The following is a 12,648-nucleotide window of genomic DNA, read 5'->3' as shown; positions in this document are numbered from 1 at the left end:
AGGGTCAAGATTCCAACACATTAGACAGGACACAATTTAACCCATGGCATTATAGATTGTTTAGTAGACACCAAGAGCTGGAAGATTTAGAGTAGTATCTATCTTCTCATATTGACACATTAGAAACTTTGCCAGGATTCTGAGTCAGCCATTTTAAAGCTAAAATCCAGTCATCTCTGTTGAGTATTCATTCCTCTTAGAGACCTATGGTTTTTTGATGTTTTTGTTTTTTCTTCAAGAGACCACCGAGATTGCAGATACAGGAAGTAAGAACAGATCAAGTTGTCTTGACCCACATATTCCACAAATCTTCTGCCAACAAAACAAAGTAACCACAAACACTTTTGTATACTTTTATTCATGTATTAATTTTCTTAAATGCAAATTCTAGATGGAGACACTTAAAATATCTTAGATATAGTGTGTTCCTGTGTCTCTATTGCCCAATTTCTTCCTGTCAGTGGTTCTTCTTGTTAACATAAAACAACATATTATAGTTTCTTAAGTATGCTTATTTTTGACTTTGGCCCAAATGAATAATATATTCATGTCTAGGGTTAGGACAATTAAAGATGTTCACAACATCATTCAGTGCTAATTGTGGAATTCTTACTTTGTGTTTGCCACGGCATGCTGGATCACAGGCCAGCAGACTGGTCCATATGTTACTTCATCACAAGTAATTATACACATTGTAGGTACACCTCCTTGTTTTTTTGTTTTTTTTTTGTTTTTTTAGATATTTGAAATGCAACTTTATTCTAGTTCTAAATGATAAGGAATGGGAATGACAGGAACAAACAAAATTCCCCCACTGAATATTGTGATGTGATTATAGCAGTTGTTTATTTGAAACTCAAGTAGGAAACAAGTGTGTTCCAACAGCTAGATATGCAGGTCTAAAAAATGAAGGTATTTTTTAACTGCTACATTCACTCTGAAGCCCATTCATCTCCTTCAGTATCCCACAGATTAGCACATACTCTGCTTAGCTTTATAATAAACTGGCATACACATGGCACCACTGACATCACAGGACAGTTACCTATAAAACTAGACATCTGATGCTGCCTCCAGATTTGTTCTCTAACAGGTTGTCAACCTCATCCAGGAAAGCTCTTGTCTGTGCAACCTCTAGATCATGCTCATACCGTGTCACCAAAGCTGAGTCCATGACAACTTGCGGTGGGGCAAGGACAGACATGGCAACAAACTCCAACTTAGGATCTCCAATTCATTGAAAAGCCAAGGGAAGGGCTTTTCAAAGTTGTAGCTATTTTTGGCAGAAATGTCATAGTACTGAAGATTCTTCTTTCGGTGGAAGTTGATTGATTTTTGCCTTAAATTTCCTGTCCTTAATGCTCATTTTGTTGCCACACAACACAATGGGTATGTTTTTACACACTTTAAACCAGTTAGGTTCGTTTGCGTAAGTAACTCTTGAGGTTACATGAAATATTATACTGGTATGCTGGGCTTGGGTCTAATAGCCAACTGTCAGTCCCCCAAATTTCTCCTGACCAGCTGTGTCTAACACATTGAAGTTGAATTTAATCAATACTCTTGTATGGAACACAATGGGATGGACCTCAGTGTCCATGGCGGCTACATACTTTGTCTCAAATTCATCAGTCAGATGATGTTTAACAAATGTAGTTTTCCCAGTACTGCCATTACCAACCAATATGAATTTGAACTGGACTTGGGGTTCACCTTGGTGGCCATCGTGATGGTTCTTCTAGAAGCATCTCTGGGTTGAGACTGACTGATGGATGGAAAGATGGCGAAATCTGGAACACCTCTTTTTGAGAGTTTCCTTTCTGGTTGTTTACTACTTGCTTTCATTCAAGATTAGCCTTCTGGTAGCCAAATTTATGAAGTCAAAGAATAGTATTTTTGGTGCATTGTTCTCTTCCTTCACAGTTTGCACTTGCTCCTTGCTACCCAAATCCAGCCATGCTATTGCTTGTCTACCTTTTGCAGTCACCGTGTTGCTCATGGCCTACAGCTCATCGAGATGAGTTACTCTGCATCCTCTTGTGCTCACTCTTGAACGTGTCCCAATGAGATTGCCATGATGGAAGTGATAGAGTCACAATCAGAATCACTGGGTGTCAGCTCAAATTTAGATACGTCCCTTTAACTCTTGTGAGCTTTGGCTTTCTTATTCACTTTTGGAGTCATTAAGAATACCTACAACACAGAATTTTGTAGGGCTCACATATGTATGAATCTATTGAGTAAGGAACAAACTACTACTGTATATGTGGTTAGGAATTAAGGCAATCTTTGTTCAGACACTGATTACTAATGGATACTCTTTCATGTCATTTTTAAGTTCCTGCAGTTGTCTATCTTAAGGAATGACCAAAATGACAGTACTTCAGAATCACTTATGTGCTGGATTTAATGTAGATTCACAGGTCTATTCTATAAAATCCTCCAGATTCTCCTCTCTGCTGCACAGGAACTTTTTAAAATATTGAAGAACAGAGATGTCAGCTTGAGGACTAAGGTGCGCCTGACCCAGGCCATGGTGTTTTCAATAGCCTCATATGGATGCGAAAGCTGGACAGTGAATAAGGAAGATCATAGAAGAATTGACGCCTTTGAGTTGTGGTGTTGGAGGAGAATACTGAAAGTGTCATGGACTCCCAAGAACCAATAGATCTGTTTTGGAAGAAGTGCAACCAGAGTGCTCCTTGGAAGCCAGGATGGCTAAGCTTCGTCTCTCATACTTTGGACATATTGTCCGGAGGAAACAGTCACTGGATAAGGATGTCATGCTGGGTAAGGTAGAGGGTCAGAGAAAAAGAGGAAGACCCCTAATGAGATGGATTGGCCAGGTGGCATCATTGATGGACTCAAGTGTGGCAGCGGTAGTGAGGTTGGCACAGGATCGGACATTGTTTCATTCTGCTGTGCATGGGGTTGCTATGAGTCAGTTCCGACTCGATGGCACCTGACAACAACAACAACAACAACAACAACAATTCTATAAAAATCTCACAGTGATCTATATTGTGTTTAGTGATGCTGCACATGAACATTTGAGAACTGCTGTTTTCCAGGTTTATATTTCATACACAAAAGCACACTATTGGCTGCTATTGTGAGGTTAAGATGATCTTTGTTGCTGTTGTTAATTGCCATTGAGTTGGTTCCAACCCGTAGGGACCCTGTAGAGGGTTTCCGAGGAGCAGCTGGTGAGCTTGAACCACCCATCTTGCAGTTCAAACAGCTTTGCAATCTGGTACATTAACCCACAGTGCCACACCAGGATTCCTGGTTTGTTGGGGGCCCTTAATTCAGTTCCAATTTACAGTGACCCTATGCACACCAAAAGGAAACACTGCCTGGTACTGTGCCATCCTCACAGTCCTTGTGAAACTTGACCCCTTTGCTGCTGCCACGGTGTCAATCCATTTCATTGGGGGGTGGTCTTCCTCTTTTCCAATGACCCTCCACTTTACCAAGCATGATGTCCTTCTCCAGGGACTGGTCCTACCTGATAACATTTCCAGGATATGAAAGAAGAAGTGTTACCATCCTGATTTCTAAAGAGCACTCTGACTGCACTTCTTCCAATAAAAACCTGTTTGTTCTTGTGGCAGTCCTTGGTATCTTCAATATTTTTCTCTGCACCACAATTCAAATGAATCAGTTCTTTTAAGGTCGTCTTTATTCAGTTTCCAGCTCCACATGCATATAAGGCTATTGAAAATACCATTGGGTCAGGTGTACCTTAGTCCTCAAATTGGCATTTTTGCTCTTGAATACTTCAAAGAGGTCTCTTGCAATAGACTTGCATAATGCCTAGGTCTTTTGATTTCTTGGCTGCTGTTTGCATGAGTGTTGATTGTAGATCCAAGCAAAATGAAATCTTTTGACAATTTCTATCTATTCTCCATTTAACATGATGTTATTTATTGATACAGTGTTGAGGATTTTTGTTTTCTTTACAACAAGTTCAACCCATACTGAAGACTGTAATCTGTGGTCTTCATCAGTAAGTTTTTTTTTTTGTTTTTTTTTTTAATGTTTTATTGTGAATTATGTGATAGTTTACATGGGAGAACATTAGCTTTACATTTATCCTATCATAAATCATTTTATTGTCATGGTTACAATCCCACCACCACCATCAGCAGCACTCAGTCCCAGCCGCTCCATCTCTCCACATCATCATCTCTGCCTCCATCTCTGGCGTCACTGCTTCTCTGGGTAGGGTCTCCCATTCCACTCTTCTCCCTTCATGGTTCCAGGGACCTCAGCTCCTGGACTGCATAGTCAATCCCCTCCTACCATCAGCAAGTATTTTAAATCCTCTTCATTTTCAGCAAGTAAGGTTGTGTCATCTGCATAGCGCATGTTGTTAATGCTTCTTCCTCCAATCTTGATGCCATGTTCTTTTTCATATAATCCAGTTTCTTGTATTATTTGCTCAGCATAGAGATTGAATATAGTGGTCTTTAGCATTAGAACAGTTTCGCAATGGAGATTGTTTGATGTGACTCATCTGCCTCCTTTGTTGCTATTAGTTCCTTGATGTGGAACCAGATTGAACCTTGTTCTCAATGGTGGATGACTGAATAAATAAACACAAATTTATTTTTGCTCATTTACTAATCTATAATAAACAATTCACTTTTTTTTTTTTTTTTTTTACCAATTCCAAGATTCTGCTTTTAGTAATGTTTGGCATCTCACTCCCAACCCCACAGCACTGATTGCTTCCTATAGAATCAACACTTCTCTTAAAATATACAATCTCTCACAGTGAAATAGTCTCCAGCAAGTAAGGTAGACACATGCTTACTGGTGCTTACTTATTAATCTGTAGTGGACAGTTTTACATGTATAAACATTTGTGAAGTGGTTCATTGGAGATTAATAAGTAAGCACGATTAAACCCTTGCTTGCCTTGCTTCTTGAATAATCCACCCCTCCAGCTCCTTCATAGCCTAGGTTTACTTACTTTCTATATCTGTTGCTTTTCTGATTTTGTACATATCAAAATGAACTGATTTTAAATCGAAGACATGAATAAGTAGTATATTATTGCATCTCACAATACCCCAGTTAGAGAATTGAATTGTCTCAACTACATATTTGTGTTCCTTAGAGACATTACAAAAAAAAAAAAAAAAAAAGCTACTTTCTTCATGCTACTGATGAAGATCAAAGAGCACAACCTTCAGTATTGATTGCATCCCAATGTAAAAACAAAAATCCTCACCACTGGACCAATAAACAACATTCTTATCAATGGATAAAAGATTGAAGTTGTCAAGAACTTTATTCTTCTTGGATCAACTATCACATTCACGGAAACAGCAGTCAAGAAATCAAAGGACGTATTGCATTAGGAAAATCTGCTGCACAAGACCTTTTTAAAGTGTTGTAGAGCAAAGATGTCAGCTTGGGGCTAAGGTGTGCCTGACCCAAGCCATGATATTTTCAATAACCTCAAATGCATGCGAAAGCTAGACAGTGAATAAGGAAGACCATAGAAGAATTGATGCTTTTGAGTTATGGTGTTGGGGGAGGATATTGAAAGTGTCATTGGCTGCCAAAAGAACCAATAGATCTGTGTTGGAAGAAGTGGAGTCAGAGTACTCCTTGGAGGCCACGATGGCCAGACTTCATCTCTCATACTTCAGGCATATTGTTAGGAGGGACCAGTCACTGGATAAAAGGATATCACATTTGGTAAAGTGGAGGGTCAGAGAAAAAGAAGAAGACCCCCCAGAGAGATGGACTAGCAAAATGGCAGCATTAGTGGGCTCAAACGGGGCAATAATTGTGACGTTGGCCCAGGACTGGGCAGTGTTTCGTTCTGTTGTGCATAGGGTCTCCATGAGTCAGAACCAACTTGATGGCACCTAACAACAACAACAACATAGCCCTTAAAAAAAAAAGTACCAAGCTACTTTCTTGGCTTCTGGCTAGATTATAGACTGGCTATGTAGGAGTCACTGTGGTCTATGTTCGTTGTAAGCTGAGGGGAACTATTTTATATATTGTTGTTGCTGTTAAATGCTGTTAAGTTGGTTCTGATCCTTAGCAACACTGCCTAGGGTTTCTGAGGAGCAGCTTGAACCTCAGACCTTTAATTTCAAGCAGCTTTGTACTCTGGCACACAACCCTCGTTGTATATCATAATAACTTAGTGAATTAATCATTTTTCCATGAACTTTTTGAAGGCAAGTTCTTAAATGTTCTTTAAGTAGGAACATAGCAGAATGTATTTGTTTACATGTAGATCCAAATTCCTCAACTCTGTTCCAGTGTTGCCTTGCAGGAGGCCTTGGGCTGCTAACCACAAGGTGAGCGGGTCAAACCCACCAGATGAAACTGTCTGCTCCTGTAAAGACTTAGAGTCTTGGAAACCCTAGATAGGATCGTTATGAGTCAGAACCGACTCTATGACAGTTTATTTGGTATGGTTTGGGCTTAATGGATATAAAAGCAGCTCTGGACCTCTGGTAGCGCAATGGTTAAGAGTCTGGCTGCTAACCTCAAGATCAGCAATTCGAAACTACAAGCTGTTCCTCTGGAGAAAGATGAGTCTTTCTGCTCCCATAAAGATGTATAGCCTTGGAAACCCTATACGGGGTCACTATGAGTCGGAACTGACTCCACATCACACTCCCACCTCCACACCAGTGAAGCAATGGTTAAGCACTTGTCTATTAACTAAAAGGTAGGTAGTTTGAATCTTCCAGCTACTCCTCAGAAGAATGATGTGATAGTCTGTGAAGACTTGTAACCTTGGAAGCTCTATGAGACACTTGTACTGTGACCTATAGAGTAGATATGAGTTGAAATTGACATAATAGCAACAGTTATGGGTAGTCGATAGAAGGAACTCTGGTAGCACAATGGAGAAGCCTTCTACAGTAGACTAACCACAAGGTTGGTGGCTTGAACCCGCCCAGCTACTTTGAAAGACAAAAAATTTGGTAATCTCCTCTAAACAATTACAGCCAGGGAACTCTGAAAGAGTTCTTCACTGTAGAGGGTCTACACTATAGAGGGTCAGAAGCAGCTAGATAACACTCAATAGCAACAATAACAACAGTGGCTATAGTCCGTGGTATCAGAGTAGATTTCAGTGTGTCTAGGTTGGCCTTCTCCATCTTTTCTCCCTATCACTACCACCATGCTCACCTGAAACAATCAAAGCCTTTAATCAGCTTCCCACTTACTCATTACTCATTCCCACTATTACTCATGTCTGTCATCCTACATTTAGGCATTAGTAACCCAACGGTTTTCTGGAAATGCCCTTGAAAATGTTAGACCAGCACAGTCAATACCTCTAGGCTGATATGAATCTTTTCAAATACCAGGAAACATCTTAAAGCAGTATATCAAATACAAGTTACACAGTTCTGTAAAAAAAAAAAAAGATCTATTTCAATTCATTTCACACTCTACTCTCTTAACTGGCTATCTTTTGATTTTTTTTTTTTTTTTCCCAGAGAAAAGTTGATGTTATTTCTCATTTGGATTATAGAACACAATTTTAAAAGAGATTTCAAAGAGAAGGAATTGTGAGAATGGAACAAATATGGCCAGTCTTGCACTGTGATTAGAAAAGTAACCTTATGAGGATCAACATGGAATTCTTCATCCCACAATGTAGCTACTGTTTTGCTAAATGGTGTCATATCAGTTTTGACTTAAAGCAACCTTGTATAGCGTTTCCAAAGAGCATCAGGTAGTTTTGAACTGCCAGTCTTGTAGGTGTTCATCCTACAGCACCACCACAACAACAGTGGTCAGTAATTTCACTGAAATGTATTTATCTTGGTCACCAAAGAGCCTTTGGCTTTTCAGTGATTTAAACCACTATGGGATTTGTCTAAGGAACTAAGAAAGGGTTTTAACTAGAGATACACGTAATATACTTTGTCAAGGGCAATATCCAACCATCCTGAACTGTTTCTTGGGAACTTAAATGTTGATGTTTGACAAGCACACACAATTCAGTACATTCTCAAGTTGAAATTATTTCTCCATCTCTTCCCCAAAACACCCTGTATTTTAAAATATCTTTTTGAATGATGCAAACAAATGAAATTGTGTCTTTCTTATCGTATCACATGACTGCCCTTGAATGCTCACCCATTCACAGACACCACATTCTGTTGATTATCCTTCAAAAACAATCTTTGTTTTCTCTCTAACCTCTCTGTTGTTAATCTAGTTTGGATCCTGCTCATTTCTCATCAACAGTATCCTAACTGAATCTTCTACCTCTAACCTCTCTCTGTTTTAGTATTTCCTTCCTCTGCCTTACATATTATAATTTTATTGTTCACCTGCTTTAAAAAAAAAATATGCTATATTCTCATTGCCTACAAGATATTATTTCATTATCTACCACAGGGGAAAAATCCTTTTATCAGTAAATAAAGACATTTAACTCTGGGAGCCTACTTTGCATATAGTCATAAAAGCTTTATATACTTGACACACACAAAAAAAAAACATGATTAGCCTAATGTTACTATAATGTAGTGCAAAATGGTAATGTGGACACATAAACCAACTGAGAATTTTCAGGAAATTAAGCAATTCTCTGTAGTTCTCTATAGAACTGAATGCTACAATACTGGATTGCTAATTTTAAAGCAAGTATTAGTTCATGAAGCTCTACAGTACTGGTCATTTCCTGCTTGTCAAATGAATAAAGCTAAAAGAAAAGAAAAAAGAAGAGCCATAGCATTTTGATATATTAGGTTGTATTCAATGGCTTCTGTTCTTGTTTTTGTTAGGTGCCATTGAGTTGGTGACGACTCATAGCAACCCTATGTACAGCAGAATGAAACACTGCCCGGTCCTGGGCCAACCTCAAAATTGTTGCCATGCTTGAGCCATTTTGCCAATCCATCTTGCTGTGGGTTTTCCTATTTTTTTCTGACCCTCCACCTTGCCAAATATGATATTCTTTGGCATATGACCGGTCCCTCCTGACAGTATGTCCAAAGTATGAGACGAAGGTTAGCCATCATGGCCTCCAAGGAGCACTCTGGCTGCACTTCTTCCAACATATGATCTGTTCTTTTGGCAGCCCATGGCACTTTCAATATTCTCCTCCAACACCACAACTCAAAAGCATCAATTATTCTATGTTGTTGTTGTTGTTAAGTGCCATCGAGTCGGTTCCGACCCATAGCGACCCTGTACAGGGTTTCCAAGGCTGTAAATCTTTATGGGAGCAGAAAGCCTCATCTTTCTCCTGTGGAACAGCTGGTAGTTTCGAACTGCTGACCTTAAGGTTCTCAACCTGATTCAATTCTTCTATGATGTTCCTTATTCACTGTCCAGCTTTCACATGCATTTGAGGTTATTGAAAATATCATGGCTTGGGTCAGGCACACCTTAGTCCTCAAGCTGACATCTTTGCTCTTCAACACTTTCAAAAAGGTCTTGTGCAGCAGATTTGCCTAATGCAATCTGTTGTTTGATGTCTTGACTGCTGCTTCCATTAATGTTGATGGGTGATCCAAGATGAATGAAGTCCTTGACAAGTACAATCTTTTCTTTGTTGATAAGAATGCTGTTTATTGGTCCAGTGGTGAGGATTTTTGTTTTCTTTACATTGAGATGCAACCCATACTGAAGGCTGTGTGTTTGATCTTCATCAGTAAGTATTTTAAGTCCCCTTTGCTTTCAGCAAGCAAGGTTATATCATCTGCATATCTTCTGTAGAACTTTTAATTTTCAGCACCTAGGAAAATCCATCCTAGTGTTTTATATGATAGATGCTCATGCCTTGGATAATGGACAGGAGTCATTACTAATTCAGGGTAGGAAAGGAAGTACTAAATGAAAGTAAAGAAAAGTTATGTGAAATAAAGAATAGTTACTTTAATTAAATGGCAGAAATTTAAGACTATGGAAATGCTTCCAGTATTTGTTAAGTATTCAGTAATGTGTAATGATTAAGAAGGAAATAGCATGAAATCTGTTGCCAAAAACAAAAACAACCTAAACTTGTTGCCCATCGAGTAGACTCTGACTTACAGTTACCCTATAGGACAGAGTAGAACTGTTCCACATGGTTTCCAAGGCTATATATCTTTGCAGGAATAGACAACCTCATCTTCTTCTTCTAGCATGGTTGGTGGATTTGAATCACCAATCTTGCAGTTAATAGTCCAGTACTTAACCCACTGTACCACCAGTGTTCCTTAGGAATATGCAGATATTCCAATTATAAAGATATCTGTACAAATGCTTTTAATTATTTTGTAGTTAGTTAAATCATAAAAAGAAATTATGAACAGAAAAAAGACAGGTATAAAAATTCTACTTAAATTTTAAGAGTTGTTGTTGTTGTTATGTGCCATCGAGTCGGTTCCGACCCATAGTTAATTTCTTAGTTTTGACAACTTTCATCATGGTTATCTAAGTGTTTCTGGAATCCTGGGGTTATGCTATAGGGTCAGCACTGGACAGCGAACCACAGGGTCTGTGGTTCCAAACCACCAGGGTCTGTGGTTCAAAGCTGCTCCTTGGAGAATCTATACAGAGTTGTTATGAGTCAGAACTAATTCAATGGCACTAACAACAACATCAAAGGAAGTTTTTATCACTAAGGAATGCTAGGGAAGTGGTATATGAAAACTCTACTAACTTTACAATTACTCTGTAAGTCTAAAAGAATTTGAAAATAAAACATTTCAACACAAGTAAATCGTGAAAAAACATTGAAGACCTCAGGTCTCCTCTGACTTTTAAGTACATCTTTGAAGACGATGGTGTGTTCTGTCACTGAATGCTGCCTGTATTGCTCCATTTTTCTTTTCTTTTCCCTTGAACTGTTTAATGAGTTATAAAAATTGGCATAAACATTACATGAATAAATAGCAATTTAAAAAATCTATATGTAGATTTTAGTTAAAAAAGATTAAGTGAGATTGTCATAATGTGTTTCTTTCATGCTAACTATGGTACTATAAGTCTCTTTTCTCAAGCAAATGGTACAGGTTTCCAACTTAAGAAAAAGCATCACTTATTCTAAAGTAAAAATTTTAACCTTGATTTTACAAGTATGCACATTGCTTAAATGTTTTAAAGGAAAACGGACAATCATCTAGTATAGTGATTCTTGAAAAGTGATCAAAGGACCTTTGCTGTCTTTAACAAAGATCTCTTGCCTTGCAGAGAAATAAACTTCTCTCTGTCTGTGTTCAGGAGACTCATCAATGGTCTCTTAACTGAGTCTAGTACCTTGAACCACTCCCTAATTTAATCTTTCCTTCCTCTTCATGTCCCCAGGACTTTTCTTGTGCTTTCTTTAGACTATTCTCATACTCTTTTCATAACATCTGGGTTTTTTTATTAATTATTTTTGAATCATTGAATTCATTTTCATTTCTAGCAGTCTTTTAAACATCTGGATTTATTTCTACCATCAAATTCTGTGCTTGTGTCTTGTGTGTGTTTGTTCTTAATTTCTTACGTTATTTTATTATTTTTTTCTTTCAATTATTTTTTTTTATCTGTCTTATCTTCTTTTGGATTGATTTTCCATTGTTGCCATTCCATGCTTTATGAAATATAAATTTATGTAATCTAGTTTTTAATGACTATCCTACAAATTTTAAATTGCCTGCCTATCAATTCTGAAAGAATCCAATGCCTTCAGTGTATGTATGAACCATAAAAGACCCTAGAATATTTTAGCTCCATTTATGACAGGTGGGTCATGTAGTTTAGCTCTATAATTAATTTTGACATCGCCACAATATTGATACAGGTGTTTCACAACTTACTATGTATGACGTTCTATTGTGATGACTCAGTTCTACATTGGTTCTGACTTAAGTGAAACGTTTAATGTTTTTTGTTTTGTTTTCATTACTGTTGCCTTTTATTATCAGTAACTTTATAAATATAACCACTATTTGTCTTTGGAAATTGGAAACATTACATGTAAACGTGCAACTATATATGGGTATATACATAGGTTAAAACGTATGTAAATCATACAAATTTACTTCAACGAAGAAGACTAGGGTGATTTTAACATTTTATAAATTGGAGTAATGACTTCTAGAAGGTTCTGAATAATACAAATTATCTCTGGCATTGGGGGTGGGTTTTCTATTCAGAAAATTAGCGAGCGTTGTTTGTATGGTTCTTTTATTATGTTTCCTTCATATGTTTTGCAGTAACATCTCATGCTTCCCCAATCTGCCTATTTTAGCAAAACCGTCAGTATTTGGGCCCACGTTATCCAGCAACTTAACCCTCTGATTTACTTTAGAAAACTTCATCTATATGGCTGCATTTTGAACAGTAACTCATAAAATTGAACATCTGGGAGTGAACATCAGAGAATGACACCATCAGCAAATTATGCACTGCAACTCTGTATGTAGTGCATATTAGTAATGAAAGATATACAAAACAACACCCAATAGTTGTGATTTGGGTTCTTTGTGACTTGAATACATTGTAAATTGGGCATTTCCTGTATTGGTTATACACTACACTAAGAGACACAAATTTCAGTTTTTCTCTACTTATTGCAATCACAGACGTTCCATAAAAACTATTTTCTTTTACTTGAAGTTCATTATAACTAAGAAGTTGATTACAATAAAGTTTACTGTTGTTGTTGTTGTT

At 37.7% G+C, this 12,648-nt stretch overlaps 1 pseudogene; it reads right to left on the bottom strand.

Annotated features, from left to right (window-relative positions):
• Positions 1 to 1,045: 1,045 nt before the first annotated feature.
• LOC102826002 lies at positions 1,046 to 1,999 on the bottom strand (annotated as a pseudogene).
• Positions 2,000 to 12,648: the final 10,649 nt, after the last annotated feature.

Source organism: Chrysochloris asiatica, unplaced genomic scaffold, assembly GCF_000296735.1.
Source record: "Chrysochloris asiatica unplaced genomic scaffold, ChrAsi1.0 scaffold00075, whole genome shotgun sequence".
Lineage (NCBI taxonomy): Eukaryota > Metazoa > Chordata > Mammalia > Afrosoricida > Chrysochloridae > Chrysochloris > Chrysochloris asiatica.
Note: the sequence above shows the minus strand (reverse complement) of the source record. Positions and strands in the feature narration are given on the sequence as shown.